The sequence below is a fragment of the Anabrus simplex genome, chromosome 1, assembly GCF_040414725.1.
Source record: "Anabrus simplex isolate iqAnaSimp1 chromosome 1, ASM4041472v1, whole genome shotgun sequence".
Classification (NCBI taxonomy): Eukaryota; Metazoa; Arthropoda; class Insecta; order Orthoptera; family Tettigoniidae; genus Anabrus; species Anabrus simplex.
Genome location: NC_090265.1, coordinates 736,365,814 through 736,386,434, shown reverse-complemented (window position 1 = coordinate 736,386,434; position 20,621 = coordinate 736,365,814). Strand labels below are relative to the sequence as shown.

General features: G+C 40.0%; 1 long non-coding RNA gene across 1 annotated transcript in view; it reads right to left on the bottom strand.

The window, feature by feature from the left end:
* Positions 1-826: 826 nt before the first annotated feature.
* The window catches only part of LOC137496970 (uncharacterized), a 45,569-nt gene continuing 25,774 nt past the window's right edge, over positions 827-20,621 (bottom strand). Inside the window, exon 3 of the long non-coding RNA XR_011017551.1 lies at positions 827-2,615. This is a non-coding gene — a long non-coding RNA (uncharacterized lncRNA). The remainder of the gene's footprint in view (positions 2,616-20,621) is intronic.

The following is a 20,621-nucleotide window of genomic DNA, read 5'->3' as shown; positions in this document are numbered from 1 at the left end:
GCCAGTTTCTATTAAGTTAACGGTTCAAAGAAGTTAAGATGAGGTTTGCCCTCAACAATTTTGTTTTCCTCAAGCCAGATGGAGGCTAATTTTGAATTTTATTTACATTTCAGTGTAATTCGGGTTTCAACGTGGAAGGACCAGAGAGTCAGAACTGTATAAAACTGTCTTTTGAGAAGAAAATGCATAATGACTTCAAGATTGGTTTGTAAAATTTTGTTTAATTATTGTTTAAAGGAGTGCTATTAGCAATAAATGTCAAACTTTATTTTTAAATTGTTTGTTTTTCCATTGTCGTCAGTCCTTGTCCTATTAACTGCCCTTAAAAATTAGTGACGCCAGTTAACAAACGATCCACCTCTGGGACTCTTGTTCACCAGCTGAGAATACCCAGGAAATAAGGGGCAATATACACCCTCCCAATGGCACGAAAGTATGCTAAATGATGATGAATACAAAGTTTGTTAATAACGAAGCCATACTTGAATCTTTGAATATAAAGGAAGCAATCAAAATTTACATCACAAAAAAGCTGACGTAACCAACCTCAATGACCATACATACTTTAAAAATTGCCCCCTCTTCGCTCTACCTACATAACATCTGGACAACACTTACTCTTGAAATTAGCGCTTAACAGCCTTTAGAGTATGGTTTATCTTAATATTAACATCTAACAGATACTCTCTATTTCAATTCCATACTTTATTTACATAAAATCATTAACTTGCATTCATCCATATTACATAAAATACATAATAACCTTCTCTTCCCTTCCAGTGATGAAGGGAGGTTCCAGAATGCTGCACTTGCTCCACCCATATTTCCGTCTCCTGACTCCAGAGTACAGTATGCTAGATTATAACATCCAATAGGAAGAACCCACAATGTTCCACTTGTTACTCCCCTGCTTCCCCACCCCTCTCAGCCAACAGTATGCTTTGCCCAAAACTTTCCATTTGCCTCTCCATGACCACAGTCCTGAAATAGTGTTTGGTGACAATGGACTTTGCATCAGCAGTCTAGCAAATGTGTTAATACTTGTAAATTCATTATCTGTTATTACTTGTCCATATTATCACCTAACTCTCTATCATTGACAAGTTTAAGCAACGTAAACAATATTGTACATATATATATATATATTTGATAGAATCTGAGGATGTTCTTGTAGAACGAAACATATCATTCTTTGTATAATAGTGCGTATTTTTACAGGTTTGTTTATAGTATATAATTTATATTGAAATTGTTGTGTGTTTGGCAGAGAGGAAAAAATGAAATGGTGTATGGCTTTTAGTGCCGGGAGTGTCCGAGGACAAGTTCGGCTCGCCAGATGCACGTCTTTTGATTTGATGGAGCCAGTCAGAGTGGAAAGTTTTTATGTTACATGAATACAGAGATCAAACTGAATAAGGAAATATGATTAGTAGTCTTAGCTGTAGGGACAAATGTAATGTCGCATTAGACTGCTCACCTGGTTTCCCCTCCTTCACCTTGGCGAGTTAAGGCATGTCCTGCTTGTGATAAGCTCTCTCACTGTCCACAAGATTTGTTTCAAGACCATTTGCCTCCATGTTCCCCACTGCATTCCCAGCAACATTCAGAAGAGCGTCCTTCTGAACCTTTCTCTCCTGCACTGGAAAGTGGATTTTCTCCGGGATAACTTTCTGCCGCGCAATATTCCCACCTTCTTTGACAAAGCCATCTTGTTCAGCAATATGAGCTTTCTGCTGTTGAATGATACTTGGAATGTTCTTGACTGGGAATCTCTGTTCTGGTATTTTAACTTTATCTGGGACAACTTTGTTTTGTGACATATTTAGATTGTCTTTGGCTGGGAAATCTCTGTTCTGGATTTTTAGGTTTTCTTTGGATAACACCACTTTGTAAATTATTTGGATTGCTTTCAGCTGGCAAACTCTGCTCTGGAATTTTAGGTTTTCCTGGGGTAACTTCATTTTGTAAGATACTGGGTTTGTCTTTGACTGGGAATCTCTGTACAGGAAGTTTAATCTTATCTGGGGTAACAACTTTTTTCTGGTCAATATTTGGATTGTTCATGGCTGGAACATTAGCTTTCTCTGGGACAACTATTTTCTGCTGACTATCCTTGGCCAGGACTACTTGTTCAGGAACACCGACATTCTTTGCACCATCGCCGCCGACGACTTTGTTAACTTGTTCTACTGTGAGTTTCTTAGTCCTATCTATCTCCTTCTTGTGCTCATGCAGCGCTTGAAGGATCTGTTTCAGCTCTTGAAGCAATTTTATTTGTTGCTCTTCGTGCTCCTCGAGTTTACACAGAATTTCAGCGTCTTACTTCTCGGCGTCATTCTCTGCCCTCTTCTCTGCTTTGGCCAACTCCACATCCTCTTTGCGAATGGCGTCTTGGTCCACAAGCTTTACCTCCTCCTTGTTCTCTGGATCCGGAACCTGTTGGTCCGGTGCTGCGCTCTTAGACTTGGCTGGCGCCACTAGCTCCTTCGACTCCGCCTTTGCCACAGGAACCTTCGCGACCTCTTTAGGAACATCTTGAGGCTCGACCGGTACTGGAGGCTCTTGTCTTGCTTCTGCAGTTGCTGATAAGTCTGCTGCGTCATCTTTCATTTTAACTGTAAGCAAAAAGGACACTTTATCAGAAGAGAATTGAGCAGGCTGACTTGAGAGGTTCAACAACTTCAATACATTTAAAAAATAACCAAAACATTTTATCTTATGGCAGGGCTGGAGAAATCCCAGGTGCTCGGATGTCATGGTGCCGGAAAGAAATTTATCGGCACCTAATATTTTCAAATTATAACTGCTAAACTCCAGTCTGAAGAAAAACAATATTTTTGGAATGTATTTTTACTCTGAAAATAGCAATGCATAAAACATTAATTTGGTGGCATTTAAAATAACTCCAGAATAAAAATTGTTCCTAAGGTAATTTATTTTTGTTGTTGTCCTCTCTCCAGCGTATATAATTACAGAGATTATTATGTTTAGAAACGGTTATAAGCGGTGGTAACACCTGAACATTGACTTGAATCAATATGAGCATCCGATAGGCCTATATCTCTTAATCGCTCTTAACCATTACATCGACAACTGAAACCTCTACTTTTTGCCGGTCTTGGTACCAGATTTTATTCACTATTTTCCTCGGGTGCTGGACTACTATGTAATAACAACTGGTCTGGTCTTAGTACATTTGGGCCAATTAAACCATTCAATGCCAAACCCATATATGTATTGTACCGGTTACGACCTGTATATGCCGTATTTTTTGGCTATTAAGTATACTTCATCATCATGCAGTACATTCAGAGTGAACGTGGTTTGTTTACGTTCGGAGGAGCGAATAGGCGAGCCGCCGACAGCTGTGTGCTTGACGTAATTGTAGGGACAGTATAGACTACCCGCCTGACACCACGTGTAGCCTGCATGGCCTGGTATATACGGTGACATTTTGAAGTATCTCAGTCAGCACAATTTTATTGGGATTTAGAGTGTTCGAAGTTTCACAAGTGTGTTAATGCAAGTGATTACCATAATCGTGTGCTACCCAACAAGGTTTCACTCCAAACTCAAACTGTGTTCTTTATCCAATTCAAAATTGTGTATTATGTCTTGTGAACAGTGTGTAAATTATTTGTCCGCGACTGACAGCAGTGTCATTGATAAACTCTCGAACAGTCATATATTTTATTTAATGTTAAGAGCACCTAACAGCGAACTGTGCTTTTCATTTCAACCTTATTTCTTCGTCAAAGTGTTTAGTGTTGTTTGATGACTGACAGCAGTGTCTTTGATAAACTCTAGAGCAGTCATACATTTCTTTCAATGTCAAGTGCTACTTTATTTAGTGGAAAATCTCCACGAACTGTGCCAAGTCCGTATTCAGTATTTCTATTCATGAACTGTGCTTTATTTTCTTCCAATCTCAATACTACCCGCATCTTCATCTTTAGTGAACTTATAAATTCTATCTACAAGATTAAGAGTGAATTTGACTGCATTTCCCAACCATATTAAATGAAACAGTGCTGTTAAACCAAAGTGTCAGGGGACTGTGTAATTCTGGACACTCGTATAAGTTATGTGATGAGTGATTATCCCGCACCATCGTCGGAGAATGTCGGAGATCGTCCGGAACGTCAAAAGTTCGAGACTCAAACCCATATCTAACTAACCTGTATGTTCCGGCCTTATATCAGCGTAATATTTGCAACTTCCAGAAAGTGTTCCAGCCCCATATAGCCTGGTGAACTGGGATCACGGGTCATCAAAAAGCGATGTTGAAGAGAGCGACCATCAACAGTGTACCAGGCGGTACACCTCCACACCGCTTGTTCAAATATTGCGCCAGTTGAAACTCCTCTACAGGAGAAAGCCTGAACTTTAACAAACGGTATTAACTCAACGGATTCTCTGAAGATGTCACTACTGTAAATTTGGCAATTTTGAAGTGTTCTGAACTGTGTCTATTTTGATTTGTGTTTGTTTGCCCGGTATCAAGAAGTTGGGACATTCTCTAACAGATGTCTCTACCAAAAACTATGATAACGCACTCTGGTGTAAAGGAATGTACTCTCCTGAAGAAATATTGTATTCCTAAGTTTTGTTTTTACGAAATTTTGTTCTGTGGTTTGTGGTTTGGCAACAGTTATCCTTTCTTTCCACTTGTTTTGAATTTAGCCAATCCCAAATTTCTTTAATTTATTTCCAGCCAATCATGTACGTCTTCTTCGACATAGATATGTTGCACTAAGCTATCCAATAAAAGCGAAAGGGTGTGTCTACTCATTCCTGAAAGGTCTCGAATGTTCCACGAGAGTATAAAAACTGTTGATTTTCTTGTCTCGGGGCCACTTCAGTAACATCTAACTTAGTGTGTGTATGGAAATGTAGCAGGGGGGGGAAGCGCCTCTTTCTTCAAGCAGCAGTTCTTCTACAAGGTAATGGCCTGTTAACATCTTCATTTCTTGCTAGCTCAGCAGTTTAACTCTCGGCGAGGGTTCGAAACCTTTAGTATGTAACCTACCCTTTTAAAATGTAATTTCTTTTCTGTCTATGTAAAATCTATAAATTTCTTTTACTGTAAAGCGGGGATAGAGAGTGCTTTACCCTCCCGAACTCCCCTTCATTTGGAAATTGAGGTGACTACGTTTTCATAACCGTTTCTTCTCTTCCTTAAAATATTAAAGTTTCTCATACGGGTCACCTCCTTTGCTTGGGATTAGCCCCTGTGTTTCGGCGTAGAGCCACTTAGGTTTTAAAAGTGTATTTAGGAGTGCAAGTTCACGCCTCCAATCCCTTCTGTACTTTGGGCCAGTAACTTAACCTGATGTTTTGTTTTCTTCATGCGAAGGCCCCGTAGGTTGGATATTAATTACCCCTGTTTCCTTGTGTGCCTCAAGGGCAGATAGAAGTGAAGTTTGTTGTAGCCTTCGATAGGCTTGTAAAATTGAGAGCGGGTCTGCTCTTTTCCTTAACATTGTAATTAGGAGCAAGTGCTCCTCGTACTTAGGGGTTTTCTGCCCTTTAGCAATTGTGGTTGTGAGCTGAGAGTTCAGAAATTAAACTTGGGGCTCGAAGCCCAAATCTTGTAACGAACTGTAATTTGTTAATTTGTTGATCTGCTACTTGGTACCTGTTATACTCTGTTATTTGTTGATTTTGAAAAGAAAATATAACCTTTGCTAAAGTTTTAAATTAACTTTAATTTTGTAGTTGAGACCTATTCCAGCCCGCACCTTCTTTCACCTCTAACTACCACGGATATCTCCGTAACAAGTGGTAGCAGAGCATGGTTGAATGGGTCTCAATTTAGCCCCTTTTGACGGCTAAATATGCTTTTTGTTTGAACTCTAACAATTTTCTCAGACAATGGTTTTTTTATTGTTTTCTAAATTTGTAAAGTTCTGCCATCATGCCCGGCCCTCGCGACGTCCTCCATCCCGGCTATTTGCGCAAGGAGGAATTGATCTATGAATTAACGATTAGGAATGTTCAATCTGGAGGCACGGTTGCGATAGACACCAATAAGCTTAAAGATTCCCTTGATTTGCCTATTACTATCCCAACCTTGGGAGAAAAAGAGATTGACGACGCTCTATCCACGATCACTGATAATGCTACTGAGCTAGCATCGGTAGTTAGTTTTTTTGAAGGGGGTAATCCATCACCTAATCAACTTAAACGTGTACAAGCTAGATTGTACCATTTTTCCGATAGGGTTAGTGATCTGTTGTCTCTTAAATTGAATGATACTCAAGGGAAGGAGGCTAGTGCTGTCCTCGAAAACCTTTCCGATTTGTCCAGTAAGGTTAGCTTATTGTTAACTGGAGCAGTACCTACCGAAACTGATCAACCCGCTACGGTAAACGTAGTTAGCGAGGAAGAGTCTTCTAAAGGAGAAGCAAATAGGAAATCTGTAGGAGCTCAACAAACCTCTTCCCCATTAGACAATGAGTCTGAACGCCGTACCTCTTTGAATAATGCACGTTCTGAATTAGCTTCTTCGCCACTTAGACCTCTACCTACTATGTCACCAGGGTTCAGCAGTTTGCCTCATCCATTAGCAGTGTTGCTCAGGGGTAATTCTAAGTTTTCTGTTAATTCTACCAGTGACGTAATTTCATTCTTAAGGTTTTTAGTTGAGTTTCAGGATCATGCCCTTGTTTTTTCTCTTTCACCGTGTCAAATTTTGCAGATCATTTATCCCTATGCAATTGGGGTTCTATCAGACAAGATAGTTAGGACAATTGCTGAACAGTCATCCATAGAAGACTTCCACGCCCATCTGTTAGCTAATTTTATTCTGGCTCGAGCTAGGTCATCTCTAATTCAGAAGTACTATTATTGAGTGCAGTGACTTGATGAAAACCTGGCAGACTTCATACAAGACATCATATTCTATACTAGGGTATTTGCCCTTCATTTTCCCGAAGATCAAATCGTTCAAGCCATTGGGGAAGGAATTTCACCATCTTACAGGTCATATTTGTGCTGTTTCAGCCGAAGGGGTTAGGTATGCTGACACATTACGTGTTGCGAGGGAGCCTCCTCCGTCTTCAGGTAATTTTCGGCCTCCACCTCACCGAACCTTCAATGCCCGTAAATGTTATGCTTGTGGGTCACCTGACCATCTTGGGAACAAGTGTCCATTAATTAAATCTAGTGGGACAAGGAATGGAGCAGGGTCATTCCAAGGCTGTTTTAAATGCGGCACTTTTTCACATATTGCCAAGAACTGCCCTAATGCTAACAGCACCCCCTCCTGCTCAACTTTGGGTGCAACTTCCACCAACAATCATAAGTGACTAGTGGCTTCGGCTGAGTCAGCTAACCCATCTTCCCGAGGCTCAGCCCCAAGTAAACCAGTCGAAATTTCAGGGAAAACTCAGTCTTTAAATTTATCTTTTGAAGGTCCCAAAGAATGTCTTAGGATTGCGGCGGATACCCCCGCACCTGTTCCTTTTCTCAAAATTGAATTAAATAATGAACCTGTAACAGCTCTATTAGATTCTGGCAGTGTTTGTTCTATTATTTCAGCTGAATGGTACTCCAAATTGAAAACTGTTTGTAATCTTCCTGATTTTTGTTCGACTTCGGTTCATTATGTTTCGGCAAACTCATCTCCATTAGATATTTTAGGTTTTCTGTATGCTAAAATCCGCATTTCGAAGTTCACTTGGAAAATAAAACTGTTGGTGGCTAAGCACTTGTCTTGCCCCATTATATTGGGAGCGGACTTCATGTCTCACACCGGTCTAGTGCTCGACCTTCAGAGCAAGTCGTGCACTTTCAAATTTGATAGTAATTCCAAAATCCCTTTGCTAAAATGTAGTTCTGTGTCATGTTCATCTATTTCGCCTACCCAGGATGAGATGTTGTTAGACCTTAGACCTTAGAGGAGCAGGCAGAGAGTATTCGTAAGTTGTGTCAGTCGTTTCCAGAGGTTTTCTCTGATACTCTTGGTGTTACTGACCTTATCGAATACAAGATTGAGGTGACGGATTCAATTCCTGTCCGTTTTCCACCTTATAGGTTATCTCCACCTAAAATGAAGGCATTGAAGGAAATCATAGATCAGATGCTAAAAGATGGTATTATTCGGCCCTCTAAGTCGGCGTATTCTTCGCCTATTTTTTTAGTCCTGAAACCCCAAGGTGGCTTCAGGCCTGTGATTGATTATAGGGCACTCAATCGGAAGGTGGTGTTACAATCTGTGCCCCTTCCCGACCTTCATTCTTGTTTTTCATGGTTTCGTAAAGCTAAGTTCTCACCATCTTAGACCTTAATCAGGCTTATAATCAGATAACGTTAGCAGAGGAATCTAAACACCTTACAGCTTTCGCCACAGATTGGAACTTGTATGAGTACAACCGCGTGCCTTTCGGGCTGCCCACGGGGGCAGCCGTGCTTACGAGACTGCTAGACAGGGTCTTCTCCGACATCAAATTCGAGTACTTGTATCATTATCTGGATGATGTCGTATTTTCTGAGACCTTTGAAGAACATCTAGATCATCTGAAAGAGGTCCTGAGTCGCCTTCGTAAGGCAGGGTTAACGGTGAAGTTGTCCAAAGTCGCTTTTGCTAAGCCGTCCATATCATTCCTAGGGCATATTGTGTCGCCCAATGGGGTCGCAGTCGATCATTCTAGAACACAGGCCATCCGTGATTTCAAACCTCCCAAGGACGTCAAAGGTATCGCCAGGTTCATAGGCATGGTGAACTTCTTCAGGAAATTTATTCCCAACCTTGCTAATAGAGCGGCGCCCTTGAACCTTCTTTGCAGGAAAGGCATCAAATTTGAGCGGGGGCCTTCTCAACAAGCCGCTTTTGAAGACCTGAAATTAGCTCTTTGTAATGCCCCAGTTCTGGCTATGCCGGATTTCTCGAAGAAATTCATCGTCCAAACCGACGCGTCGTCGTCAGCAGCGGCTGCGGTCCTTTTTCAAGAGATCGAACTAGGGAGGCGACCCATCGCCTATGCATCTAGGACTCTTTCGGCTCAAGAAGCCAAGTATTCCATCTATGAACTTATGGGTTTAGCTGTCTTGTTTGCTCTAGAATAGTTACGCCTCTATCTGGAACATGTCAAGTTCGACTTGGAAACTGATAACCAAGCCTTAAGTTGGGTCTTAAGTAGGCCGTGTCGTACTGGTCATATAGCCCGGTGGGTCATCCGAATTTCTGCCTTCCAGTTTGACTTTAGGCATATTAGAGGTACTGAAAACGTGGTTGCTGACGGACTAAGCCGTATGTTTTCTAATGATGTAGAGACCCCTGAACAGGTTGATAGATCTTCACCTCCCAAGTCCATACTACCTGAGGTTAATGCCATTATAACTGATGCTCCCATGTTGTTTAGGGATCTTGAGAAATATCAACGTGAAGATCCGACGCTGGCCCCTATCATGGAAACCCTTTCTTCTGGGGAACATGTCATCCCTTATGTACTGAGGAATGGTGTTTTATGTTGCCTGTCGAGGATGATAAGATGATGAAAGTTGTGGTTCCAGCTGTTCTCGTGCCTATGATCTTCAAGTACTATCATGAGACCCCATTAGGGGGGCATTTAGGCATCTTCAAAACCCGTGAAAAGATCCGTGAAATGTTCATTTGGAAGGGTATGGATGGAGAAATCCGTGAATTAGTAAAAGCTTGTAAAACTTGTTGGCTTAGTAAACCCTCCATGTCCACTAAGCAAGGGCTCTATGTCTTCTCATCAGGCGTCGCGCCCCATGGAACGTCTTTATATCGACTACGTAGGACCCTTCCCCCAGTCAAAGGGGAACGCCAACAAATTCATTTTAGTGTGTGTAGATGGTTTCACAAGATTTTCTTGGTTATTTCCGACTAAGCTGGCTACCGCTCAGTCCACTATTTCTTGTTTAAATTCCATTTTTGCTTCTTTTGGTCCGTGTCAATATATTGTGTCTGATAATGCTAAAGCCTTTACCTCTAATCTCTTTCGTAAATTCTGTTTTGATCTATCCATCTCACATGTAACAACTTCTGCTTACTATCCTCAACCATCTCTGCCTGAATGGGTCAATCATAATCTGAGGTCGGCACTGATTGCCTACCATCATGACGATCATTGTAGGTGAGATACATCCCTGCATGAGTTAGCTTTTGCTTTGAATTCGGCGGTTCATGAATCTCATAAATTTACTCCAGCTTCTTTGATGTTCAAGTTTGTTCCCAACACGCCGCTCTCTAACCTTTGGTCTCTTAGTGATATTCTACCCGAGACAATAGATCCAGATAATATTAGAGATCTTTGGAAGAAGGCCAAGGCCAATCTTAAAATTTCTCATGAAAAGGTTAGGGAAAGATATGATCGTGGACGGAGGCCCACCAATTTAAAAGTAGGAGACCAGGTTATGGTAAAGAATTTTGTTCCCGCAGGCAAGCTTGCCCCCAGATTTCATGGGCCGTGCATCATTTTAGATTTCCTTACCCCGGTGACATTGTTACTAAGCAATCCAGCCACCGAGAGGATATTTAGGGTTCACCTGTCGCAGGTGAAACCTGTATAATTTCCGTGCTAACTTTGTCCTTATAATTTTGTAAGAATCCTAAAGGTTATATTTTTAGTTTCATTTTAAGGCCTTCTGCCTCTTATAGTTTTACATTTGGTTGAATCTGCTTTGTATAAATTTTGTGAAACCTTCCCTGAAGTTACTCTGCTGTCCTCTCCATATGGCCATTACCACGCTCCCGTCTCCTGCTAAACCACACCAGTGGCATTAAAATAAAAGTAGTGAAATAAAAGTTTCCACGCCACTGACCCTCAGCCTCACCACAAAGACTGTACCCTAAAAACATTAATGTCCAACACAATTCTGCCGCCGAGATCTTACTGTTTCAGTGCCCCCGCAGGCGTGCGGCGCCGTACCGCCACTGAGGTGGGGTACGGGACCACTCTACTCCAGCGAGGTCAACCTGTGTACGGCACGCAGGATTCCTCCTTCCAGCCAAGGCTGATGTGCGGTGCACCACCTGCAAGCTACTTGTGGACTGTAAACAAAAGTCGCATCTGCGGCGTGCAGCACGACTACCCCTCTCATAGTGCGGGAGAGCGGTATCTCAGGGTACTTGAGGGGTCCGAGTGGCCTCCTCTGGACATAGGCAGCGGCGGCAGGTCTTGCTGTCAAAAGTAATCGGCAACTAATGTACTCCTTCTGCTACATGGACTCTCCATTCGGCAATTAAATACTCCATCCAATCAACATTTGGTGGACTTAGAAATATTTTTTTTTCAAGAAGTAAAGTTTTTTTTCTGAATTCAACTACTACAAACATAGAGACCTTTCATCAAAAGCTACTACAAAGAAATTGTAAAAAGCAGATCCCACCTATATCAAACAACTTCTGAGACCTCCAACTACTGAAAAGTTATATGTTTCTCTTCTAAATTCTTCAACTCATCAGCAAAAAACTTGGACTTAGTTTTAAAACAAAAATTTTGTTTTCTTCGGTGTCACCCCTTGGAAGGACATTTGGGGGGGGGGAGGTCTGTACCGGGCGGTACACCTCCACGCCGCTTGTTCAAATATTGCGCCAGTTGAAACTCCTCTACAGGAGAAAGCCTGAACTTTAACAAACGGTATTAACTCAATGGTTTCTCGGAAGATGTCACTACTGTAAATTGGCAATTTTGAAGTGTTCTGAACTGTGTCTATTTCGATTTGTGTTTGTTTGCCCGGTATCAAGAAGTTGGGACATTCTCTAACAGATGTCTCTACCAAAAACTATGATAACGCACTCTGGTGTAAAGGAATGTACTCTCCTGAAGAAATATTGTATTCCTAAGTTTTGTTTTTACGAAATTTTGTTCTGTGGTTTGTGGTTTGGCAACAGCTATCCTTTCTTTCCACTTGTTTTGAATTTAGCCAATCCCAAATTTCTTTAATTTATTTCCAGCCAATCATGTACGTCTTCTTCGACATAGATATGTTGCACTAAGCTATCCAATAAAAGCGAAAGGGTGTGTCTACTCATTCCTGAAAGGTCTCGAATGTTCCACGAGAGTATAAAAACTGCTGATTTTCTTGTGTCGAGGCCACTTCAGTAACATCTAACTTAGTGTGCGGATGGAAATGTAGCAGGGGGCGGGTAGCGCCTCTTTCTTCAAGCAGCAGTTCTTCTACAAGGTAATGGCCTGTTAACATCTTCATTTCTTGCTAGCTCAGCAGTTTAACTCTCGGGGAGGGTTTGAAACCTTTAGTAGGTAACCTACCCTTTTAAAATGTAATTTCTTTTCTGTCTATGTAAAATCTATAAATTTCTTTTACTGTAAAGCGGGGATAGAGAGTGCTTTACCCTCCCGAACTCCCCTTCATTTGGAAATTGAGGTGACTACGTTTTCATAACCATTTCTTCTCTTCCTTAAAATATTAAAGTTTCTCATACGGGTCACCTCCTTTGCTTGGGATTAGCCCCTGTGTTTTGGCGTAGAGCCACTTAGGTTTTAAAAGTGTATTTAGGAGTGCAAGTTCACGCCTCCAATCCCTTCTGTACTTTGGGCCAGTAACTTAACCTGATGTTTTGTTTTCTTCATGTGAAGGCCCCGTAGGTTGGATATTAATTACCCCTGTTTCCTTGTGTGCCTCAAGGGCAGATAGAAGTGAAGTTTGTTGTAGCCTTCGATAGGCTTGTAAAATTGAGAGCGGGTCTGCTCTTTTCCTTAACATTGTAATTAGGAGCAAGTGCTCCTCGTACTTAGGGGTTTTCTGCCCTTTAGCAATTGTGGTTGTGAGCTGAGAGTTCAGAAATTAAACTTGGGGCTCGAAGCCCAAATCTTGTAACGAACTGTAATTTGTTAATTTGTTGATCTGCTACTTGGTACCTGTTATACTCTGTTATTTGTTGATTTTGAAAAGAAAATATAACCTTTGCTAAAGTTTTAAATTAACTTTAATTTTGTAGTTGAGACCTATTCCAGCCCACACCTTCTTTCACCTCTAACTAAAACAGATATCTCCGTAACAAACAGTAAAAAATTTCTTGTAGAAAGGACCCTGCCTCCTGTACCAAGCCCTAGCTAGAAACCACCCAGAATTGCCCTGAGACCTACTTCATGCTAACTTTAATATTAATTCATTAAGTCAAACTATTTTACTGGTACAATATATATATATGTTAATGAACGCTGTGCCTCTCCCACCAAACCTGTATATATACGTTTTGGTGCATTGTGTACTCCACCGATTACATACATGAACGGGATATAGTGTCATGCTTTGAAATTCCATGGAAATGCTCAATGAAGTTCTGTATGGCAGATATACCACTCCATTTCACATGTTTTGAAAGCGATCTGGTGTTAATTCAGCTTTGTTGGAGTGGAAAATCTTTCCCACTAATGTGTAGTCATCATGGAGACTTCAAGTATATATTCAACTCTTGTTGATGAAGAAAGTGAATGTTTCCTCATAAACAGTGATTCGTAAACAGTGACGATGAAGATGGATAATATATAGGGGGTGATACAGAACTACAACAATGTGCGAGATGAAGTAGTAATGATGAATCTGTTGCGAAATTGTCACCCCCTCATCAGAAAATTCTTTTTTGCCTAAATGTTAATGATTTTGATAATACCAGTTCTCGGATCAACAATTTTATATTAGATTTCTGTAATAATATCACCGAGCAGAGTAGCCTTGCGTGTTAACATGCTACAGCATTGTAGCCAAGCTCTGCATTTGACAGGCGAGTGCGTTCGAACCCCTCCTTCAGATGCCCTGAGAATTTTTTTTATAGTTTCCCTTTTGCACTCCCAAGCAAATACCGGGACAGTTCCTATTCATAAGCCACACCCAGTTTCATTCACCATACTTCATTTCATATTCATCTTCTTCTCGACATCAGGAAGGGCATCTGGCCAAAAAATATGTTTTAAAAAATAATGTCACTTCATCCCCGACCCCGTATTGGGCTAAGGGGACGATATGCATTCAGTTAATAGTATCAGTAAAAATGTATCTGTAAAAGTGCTTCTTCCCTAAAAAGAACTCGGCCCAGAAGGGTTCGCCTGGTCATTAAAACTTGGCAGTGGAAAGGTTAAATGAAGTATCTAGAGTAGTGAATGTGATTTGATAGTGATTAACACGAATTGAGAGATTGAACTGGTTAATATTACAGAGGTAAGCAAATTATTTTTTTATGGTTGGCACGCAAGAAATTTTACTGGCTCCTACATTTGCTTCTGACTTGCCCAGCCCTGTCTTCTGGCATGTGACTCGAATAAAAATTGCAAGCACTTTTTGCGGTAATGATAAGTAGTCGTGTTTCGGTACCCTAGTCTAAAGTGGGCCTAATGCAAGACCTTCCTCCATTTCATTCAGCCACTTCCAGTTTTGTTGTGGTAAGGAAAAAACAAGGAGAAAGGTAGAATAGATCTACACATCATGTACACCATGGTTGAATAGGAACCTACTTAAGTGCAACTTCGCAAATGCAGTGTTCAATTAGGATAATTTGAACTAGCCCGCCTGGTGGCCGTGATCGTTTAGGCTTTGAAGCATAAATGGTCTGACACCGTGGTTAGCCGGTTCGAGTCCCATTGGTCAAAAACCTTTTCACCATCAGAATGATGGCCATCAGCGTAGTGGAGGTGGTGGTATACTAGATTGCGTGCCAAAAGCCTGGATCCAATTCCAAACCTCCGCGCAGTGCTCATAATGGAGTGAGGGCATGTGACGCTGTTGACGGTGAATCTGTAGTCTCAGTGCAATGTGTGATCCATATTAAGTTCCATTGTAATCCACCAAGTGATAATAACATCCATAGATGTTATAAGTTTGAAGACACCAGCTGTCTTTGCAAAGGCAAGAGTACCAGACGAGCAACAAAGAAAGCACGTCTTGAACATGTGAAAGTGTCTTTCGTGCATAGCCCCAAGAAATCAGTTTGGAGGGCTTGTCGTGAATTAGCAGTTCCATTGACGTCAGTGTGGAGATTTTTAAGGAAACAGGATTGAAACAGCTGTTGCAACAATTACTCCAGACACACTGAACGAGATGTGGGGTGAACTCTGCTATCAACTCTATATGTCTGTGTGACGAATGGTGTTCACATTGAACACTTGTAGGACAAACTGTTTGAGTTTCTCTTTCACTTGACGTATTATTTGCAAATGTAAGTTCAATGTAATAAGCACTATAGAGCCTTAAATCTCCAACGTTCATTTTCAGAAAACCTTGTATATTATCAAACCTGCTTGCGCAGTAAATAGCAGTTTATCGGGGATAGGAACAGAATTTGCAAATTTGGGGTTATTTACAGTATCCGAGTGTGAAGTCTGTCAGCACCAGCTATTGTGGGTAAAACGATATCGAGAATACCATTGTTGTCTTTACCACAATTAATATTTTCAACATCACTAGGTTCACTTGAACTCTGACTTTCACTGAATAAATCATGATCAGAATACTTTCCCCTTTCATTGTAAACATTTAGCAAAGAACACAAAACACCGTGCAATGAGGAACCCATAGTGAAAACAAACAGCAGTTAGTGTCGTTCTTTTGTTTCTACCCAGTAGTTTGGCCAAGCAAGGAGGATAAATATTTAGAGCAGCGCTATTGAAAAGAGAATATCTTTGAGATTCCAACGATGTGCAACAGATGGAATTTGTGTTCAGATAGGGAATCTGCCACCTGGGCGACTGCCCTAAATGCAGATCAGTAGTGATTGATTGATTGATTGATTGATTGACTGATTGATTATATTCTTGAAGTGAAGTGTTTGTTGTGATACTGTGATTAAGGTTATGTGTGTATTATTTTGTATATATGTGAATAAAAGCCTCCGTGACTTAGATGGCAATGTGTCAGCCTCTCACCGCTGGATACCGTGGTTCAAATCCCAGTCAATGCATGTGAGACTTGTGCTGGACTAAGCGGAGGCGGGAAAGGTTTTTCTCCAGGTACTACGGTTTTCCTTGTCATCTTTCATTCAGGCAACACTCTCCATTCTCACTTCATAGCATCTATCATTCATTAATTAAAGTCACTTTGGGAGTGGCGACCCCATCGTACTAATAGCCTATATCTGCTTCATTCATTACATCCCTGACACGGTCAATGACTGAAAAACAGGTTGTAGGTTTTCATTTTCATGTGAATAAAATGAACTGTACCAACTGACAGCATCTCGTGTGCATCTGTGTGGCTATATTATTTTTCATAACATCAATAAGACAGCAGTCAGCTTCAGTGAGAGCCCTACCACTGACGCATCCGTTGTCATGAGCGATTATACGAATGCGATCGTTCACCTTCGGTTTCGTTTCCTCCATATTTAAGAATAGCTTTCAAGACCATTCACACCAATGCCAAAATATATTTTAATTCTCATACCGTCAATGGCAACAACAAATTCACAAACTTGGGGATATACAAATTAAAGTGCCAGTCTTGGTTTTCAACATGCGCAGGACAAACAGGCTGTAGTTTCAATATAAGATACACTGAACATCGTAATGCCTTGAAGTATAACTGCTACGCATCCATTAGGGAACATGGTAGGGAGTAAAATCATAAACACACAACAATTGACCAGGATTGAAGATCTTACATTATAAACAGAAAGGTCCCATTACTCAATATATTGGAGAATATTTATATCGATATTGACCAATATAACAATTCCTCACAAAACCAAAATGAAATTAACGAGAAGAGAAATATATTATTGGAAACCTTTGTCCCTCTCATCAGTCAGCAAATTATGAATAAAAACGAGTTTCACTTCTGACATTCCAGAACAAGACCCGCCCTTCCCTCAATATCCCCCTCCCGTACCATACCTTACCCCTCCTCGTTTGTCGCCCCTCCTCTTCTTCCCCCCCCCCCCAACCATACCAGCACAGACACACTGAAAGCTAAACACAAGCTTAGTGTCAATGTGATTTGCGACTGACAAGGTCGTACCAATTGAGACGACAGCTTTTTAATAAGTAAGCCGACTGAGCCTTATTTTCACAGAATATTTTGATTTGTTTTCATCCACTCATACTCTCTTTGTTTCCATTACAGATGTTGCATACTTATTAACCACAATATTGACGGTATCACTACATTGTACAACACAGTGTTTCATTTTAAAGAATCAGCAAGTTTTACTGTCAATCAAAACGGCCTTTCAGAAAAAGAGATTTTTTACATCAATATGTCTTTTACTTTAACAATCATGATCATTGTATTTTACTTTATCAGTATTTTTGATTTGTTTATGTAATGTAATGGCCTTGATGAAGATGGCCTTGAGATTAGGCTGAAACATGTATAGACATTGTCCCATCTAACAGATGGTTTTTTTTTGTATTGAAAAGGAGAATCTTATAAATTCTTTTTATTTGTAAAATGATAACCATTAATATGGAATGAGATTTATAACATGCAAAAGCAACGTTATGTAGCTGAAGACGTTCCTAGGAATGAAACCTGTTACAAATAACTAATTTGCTTAAAGCAAGTATATAGTAACAAACAGGTGGATTTAATGTAAAATTAAGATTTGGTACCGGAAATGAAGCCGATTTCTTTCAATCTGCAGAAGTCACTCGAACTCTCACTAGCCCATGAGAAGAATATTGCTGATCTCTTCATTCCCTTTATGCATGCGAGTCAAATAATCATGAGTATATACATTTCAAGCGTTCTGTTACTCAAAGAATTTACGCTCCCTTTTGATGCTTTAGTGACCGTTTCAGCTCAATAAGAATACATTTTAATTCATTTTCAAACTCCCTATTGAATAAAAGATTATATTTTATTTCTCTTTCCATGTAATTTGTTCAGAGAGGATGATTACCAAATTGTGTTTCATCTTAAAACAAAAGCTGTTGCTGCCACCACCACCAACTCTATATGACACGGGATAATACACGGATAAATGAGAACAGAATTAACCTACAGAAAATGAAATGAAAGGAGAGGTATTAATAGAGTGCAGGTGAGTGAAGTGAGATTCTTGAGAAGCAGAATATGGTCTACAAGAAAACGAAGAAGGTGAGAGAAAATACGAAACGAGGACGACTGTGTAGACAGAGATATATTACTCGCTAAACTCAAGAGGCTGAAGTTTTCTTACAGCACTTCATCCTGGGTACAATTCTTTATGAATCGATCAATCGCCACTGATCTGCATTTAGGGCAGTCGACCAGGTGGCAGATTCCCTATCTGTTGTTTTCCGTGCCTTTTCTTAAATGATCGCAAAGAAATTGGAAATTTATTGAACATCATCCTTCGTACATTATACAATCCCTAACTCCTCTTCCTATAAAAGAATATTTGCCTCAATTTGTCCTCTTGAATTACAACTAATTTTTTTTTTTTGCTAGTGGCTTTACATTACACCGACACAAATAGGTCTTATTGCAATGATGGGACAGGAAAGGCAGGTAGTTGGAAGGAAACGGTGTGAAAATGGGAAACAACAGAAAACCATCTTCAGGGCTGCCAACAGTGGGATTCGAACCCACTATCTCCCGGATGCTAGCTCACAGCCGTGCGCCCCTAACCGCGTGGCCAACTTACCCAGTGATTTCCAACTTTATCTTCATATTGTGATCTTTCTTACTTTTAAAGACACCACTCAAACTTATTTGTCTACTAATTTCATTCCACGCCTTCTCTCCACTGACAGATTGGAACATACCACATAGTCAAACAGCTCATCATCTTTCTCCCAAGTCTTCCCAGTTCAACATTTTTGTAACACTACTCTTTTATCGGAAATCTCCCATAACAAATGGAGCTGCTTTTCTTCGGATTTTTTCCAGTTCTTGAATCAAGTAATCCTGGTGAGAGTCCAATACACTAGAACCAAACTTTAGTTGGGGTCTTACCAGTAACTTATATGCCCTCTGCTTTAAATCCTTACTCTTCTTCTTCTACTTCTTCTTCTTCCTCCTCCTCTCCTCCTTCTTCATATGTTTCTGCATATGCAGGTCGTTCACAGAGCCTCTTCCAATCTTCTCTTTTTTCCCACATTTTATCTTTCATCACTGTCTGCCACTGTAGTCCTCTACAATTTAAGTCCTACTCCACCTGATACCTCCATCTTGTTTGTGTTCTTCCAATTGGTCTTCTTCCAGATTGTGTCCATTCCAGAGCTCTTAGTGATCTTTCTTGTCCCATTCTTTTGACATTTCTGCCTACTTCTCTCTCCATAGTTTCTTTCAGAGGGTTGATCTGTAGCGTGCTTTGTATGGTTTCATTTCTTATCTTGTCCCTCCTTGTTTTACCCAAGATCCCTTGCAGAAAGCGCATCTCTGTCACTTGTAATTTTCTCAGATCTTTTTTTGTTCAAGTCCAACATTCTACTCTATAGGTCAATATTGGCAAATAATACGATTTATATATCATGACTTTTGCTTTGAAAGGTACACAGTAATAACATTTTGAGCAATTTCCTTTCCTCTCAAAAATTCCTTCCTTGATGTTTCCTTTCCCAGTTTTCTTACTTCCCAGGTATTTAACAGCATTTACTTCTTTAAGAATTTTTCCATTAAACCTAACATCTTTCTTTTTTTCTTTCTCTACTGATTTTCATTATCTCACTTTTTGTTAAATGTACGTCCATGCCTGCTTCTTCAATTCTCCTCTGCCAGGTATTTAATTGTTCTTTCAATTTTTGTTCATTTTCTTCCTGTATCATTACATCATCTGCATATGCTATGACTTTCATATCATTTGCTGTTGACCCTAGGCAAACTTTCCTCATAATGTTTCCCATCACTATATTAAAGAGCACTGGTGAAAGTATACTTCTTTGTCAAACTTCTCTGTCTCTTCTAAACCATTCTGATTTTTTTTTGCCATCTATTATAACACAGTTCAGACATTTGTTATACATGTTTCTATTTCTGAATTGCATTTCTCTTGACAATTCCATTCTATTAATCCCTTGCCATACCTCTTCTCTTCTAACCATGTCATAAGCCTTTTGTATATCTATGAATGCAAGTGCGATGTCTTTCCCAAATTCCCATTTCTTTCCTACTAATTCTCTAGCTGTAAATATGGCATCAATAGTTGATCTTCCAGACTTAAATCTTTGTTGTTGTTCTCCTAATTTTGAATCTATCTTGTTCTTGATTTTTTGTGACACAGTAATGCTATTCCTCTGTAGTTCTTACAAAGTGCCTTATTACCTTTTTTTAAAATAGGTACAATAATTGCCCTTGTCCAATCATCAGGAATCTCTCAATCAGTCCATACGATCTTCATTATTCTATACAGCCACTGCATTCCAATAGGTCCTGCAGCTTTAATCATTTCTAATGTGATGTCATCTATTCCAGGAGCTTGTCCATTTTTCATTTCTTATACAGCTTTTTCTACATCAAGCATTTGTAGATCTTCTCTTCCTATTTCATCGGATCATTTATGCATCCCTTCCACTGTAATGGTGATATTTATTTTATCTTCATCTATTTCCTTGGGCTCATTTGTTTCATTTTGTCCTTCATATAGATTTTGGAAGTATTCTTTCCATACTTTCAAAACTTTTTCTTCCCACACAGCTTTTCCATCTTTGTTGATGACTTTTGATGTATTTTCTTTTTGCTTCCTTCTGTTACCTAATATGTGGTATAATATTTTC